The sequence below is a fragment of the Stegastes partitus genome, unplaced genomic scaffold (genome assembly GCF_000690725.1).
Source record: "Stegastes partitus isolate 25-593 unplaced genomic scaffold, Stegastes_partitus-1.0.2 Scaffold389, whole genome shotgun sequence".
Classification (NCBI taxonomy): domain Eukaryota; kingdom Metazoa; phylum Chordata; class Actinopteri; family Pomacentridae; genus Stegastes; species Stegastes partitus.
The window spans coordinates 93,905-97,832 of NW_007578120.1; positions in this window are offsets into that span (position 1 = coordinate 93,905).

Genomic DNA, 3,928 nt, shown 5'->3' on the forward strand with positions numbered 1-3,928 from the left:
ATGTATGTACCAGCCCTATTTATTTATACAATATAATACACTGACTGTACTATGCAATGGTTTCTGACATTTTCGATGTTAAGGTTTTTTATTCATCACACAATGCCATTTGCAAGCTTTGGGATTTTATCCCACAGCAGAAAATTCAATCAGTCATAAAGATCTATTTTCTGCTAAAAGAAAATCAAGGAGTTCTGTACCTGAATATCAAAGCACAGAGCCCTGATCTCAACATCTGTCTTAGATTATTTTTAGAAAAAGGAGACAGAAGAACTCTGGTAAGTTCTCCAACATTCTTGGAACAACCCATTGTGGAGCACTGGTGCTGTTTTAACAGCAAAGAATAGTCTCACCAAATATTGATAGTATTCTGTTGTTTTTTCTCTTTATTGCACTTAGTATAAAGTTTATTCTTCATGACATATGCACTTCACTTTTAGTGCTGATAAACTTTGTACATTACTGTACTCCAGTCAGCTACGACTTGAAAATGACTCTCAAGTAAAATAAATCACTCTGATTATTGCATTTCAGTACGATGGGAAACCTTGGGTCCTGGCATTCATGTGTGTGACACTGTGACATGTACCGTAAATCCCGGACTATAAGCCGCTATTTTTTATCACACGCTTTGAATACTGTGGCTTAAACAATGATGCAGCTAATTTATGGATTTTTAGGAGTTTTACGAATTTGCTTCAAGACGAAAGTGACATTGAGAGTGACAACAAAAGAGAGACTGAGGAAGTGTGTGACGAAGTAATTCTGAGGCTGTTCAATTTCGACACTGAAGAAGACGACTTTAGTGGTTTTTGTGCGCAGGAGGAAGATGAAGATAGCTATCAATGACTTTTCATGGTAGGCGACTGTATTTTTTATTTTTTTAACCAGCCGTGTTACAGGCACTGTTTGGAAAAAAGCATTTACGGTGCTTATTTGTGTATCTTACCAGTATGTATGAAAGTAAAAGTTTTTTAAAAATTTCTGTGTAATATCTTATGTTACAACCTGGACACCTGCCGCTTATAGACAAGTGCGGCTTATATATGTACAAAACCTGTTTTCTTTTTAAAGTTAGTGGGTGCAGCTTATATTCAGGTGCACTCAATAGTCCGGAATTCACAGTACACTGTTGCAGACCAAGCCCCCCCATATGAGGCACAGAACTGTTGTGCAGCTTGAGGGAGACTTATGCATTATTCGGTTTTAATGTTGTGGCTTATCAGTGTATATGTCAGTACAACAATAATCACAATGTCATCATCAACAAAGTTTCTACAAACTTTCTGCCTGCGTCAGACTTTGTGTGGGTGGAAGGGATAAACACAGACACAGAGAAGGAGAGCTCACACATAATCTTTAAGACTGAAACCACCTTCTGATGTTTAATCGGCATTATTGTGCCCTCCCTCCCCACTTACAACACTGCAGTTACTGATAATGCCCGCATATCTTGTGTAACACTTAGGGAAAAAAAACAATCCCACTTCATCTTTAACATGTAAAACTGAGGTAATCTGTAGATGTCTGGTGGAGAAGTGGATATCCCTTGTCAAGAATAACTGTACATGCTACCCGTTTGGACATTGTTTTTGTGATTTTACCAGCATGACTCTATTGACACGGCTGCCATAGGTTGATGTTTGTGCCTTCATTATGTCAACATGATTTGTCCAGTACTTAATTTTATGGCCTAATTAATGATGGGAGCTCTGGTTCTTTTTACTGAGCCAGATCACTCGGCTCTGCTCAGCTGCAACCACCAGACAGCTTTTATTTTTTCAGCAAATTTAGCCAAGCTTTGACTTCTGCTGATGTATGTGTTGTACTTTTATCACCTAAATTATTCAATGTAGTTATACTAAACCTATCTAGCTAACACAAACAAAAGGCATGGAGAAGCAGCATTTATTGTGATGTGAATTGCTGAAATAGTCTGTCTGACTTTCTTCAGTGCTGTGCTTACACTGTTGTATTCTACTGCCCTCAAATGATCTAAAATTTAAAAAATGCACCTTTAAACTCTCAGCCTTTTTTCCCACTTTGTACTAAATGCTGTTTCCAGTGAGCATTGATTTCTCTTTTTTTTTTCTAAAAATACATTTTAAAATAATTTTACATTTTTTGGTGTTGTTAATGTTATATTTGTCAGTTCATGTTTTAATGCCACTGTTGCCTTGCAGCTAGAAGGTCGCCGGTTCAGGTCCCAGTGGGGGCACCGGGATCTTTCTGTGTGTTTATTTTATTTATTTTATTGTTTATTTGATGTGGACATCACAATCACATTGGACAGACCAGATGCTTTGTTTGAGTGTTTTAGCACATGTGCTAATTCGCAACACTTGTCCACAGGAGGCTGTGTGGAGTTTGTATGTTCTCCCCGTGCAGCGTGGGTTCTCTCCGGGTTCTCCGGCTTCTCCCACACAGTCCAAAAACATGTTGAGGTTAATTGGTGATTCTAAATTGTCCGTAGGTGTGAATGTGAGTGTGCTTGGTTGTCTGTCTCTAAGTGTAGCCCTGTGATAGACTGGCGACCTGTCCAGGGTGTCCCCTGCCTTCACCCTAAGTCAGCTGGGATAGACTCCAGCCCCCCCACGACCCTAATGAGGATTAAGCGGTGTATAGATAATGAATGGGATGGATGTTTTAATGCACTTTGAAATATGAACACAAAATTTGTTCCTTTTTTATTCTATTTTATTTTTTTAATGGCCAATACAGCACATGTCTATGTAATTTCCTTGTACCTCTGTTTTGTCTATAGTATAACCTTTGAGTTCAGCATTCAACATTTTGCATCAGTGTCGGTTTGGCTGAAGTGGGAATGAAGAAGTGTTAAATGTAAATTTTCTGCACTTGCACACCTTTCCTATGTGTCTGCATTAAAAACATATTTAAAGAAGCACCAAAGTCAACCAGCAAATTAAAGACAGTGGGTGGCAGCAGGCTCATTCCACAGGAGACTCTGTGGAACCATGTTGATGTGGTGAGACATAGTAATTTATGTGATTCTTATGTTTAACTGCACTGACCAAACGGGATCCTCCGGGCGGCCTTGCATTCTGTCAGGAGCCAGTTTTTTATTTTTTTATTTTTTATTTTTAAACAGCATCCTGGTGTGGCAGGAATGTACCCTGGGACTCCTATTGTGCGCATGGGCCAGACAGAAGAAGCTCGTTACTGTCATGAGGAGGAAGACAACTCTGGGCTCCTATAAATAGCCGTTTAAAAATAGCCATAAGCGCTAGTTATGACAAGGAGTCTCAGGGAGGCAATCGCTATAATGCAGCTTGATGAGCTTAAAGGCTGACAGGCAGCCACCTTCTGTCATCTGCATCCACATGAAGCATTCAATACAGTGTTCTAATCATGTATGTTTAGGTTGTCCAGAATGATTGTCCCAAGCAGGGATTTGGCTGCTTTGGGCCAAAAAAGTTTGAAAAGAAAAAAAAAAGGATTTCTTTTTTTTTTATTTTTAATGAATTTATTTCACCTATTTGTGTCATATCTGAACTGGTGTCTTTCCTGCTTTCACAAACATCAGGTAATGCCTTGCCAAGAATAGTCATTTAAATATGGGTGAGTAGTCAGTTTCTAAGCAACACACACGCGCGCGCACACACACACACACACTTGCGTCATTTCCTATACACAAATGGTCTGTGAGCGTCCTATTCAGCGCTCCCTGTCAGTTGCGCAAAGACAGAGCTCCGGCGTGGAAGGAAGACAGACTCTGGAGTTAGTTTATGGACAGAATCAACATGAAGGTCAATGTATCTGGTATTTTTCTATCACAGACAGTGGTAAGGACATTTTTCTAGGCTGATGTGTCGGGTGTCAGATATTATACAGGACAGTATTAAGAGTCGTCGAGGCTCATCCCGGTGAAGACAGTGCTGACTGTGTTGTGCATGGAATAAACAGAGAA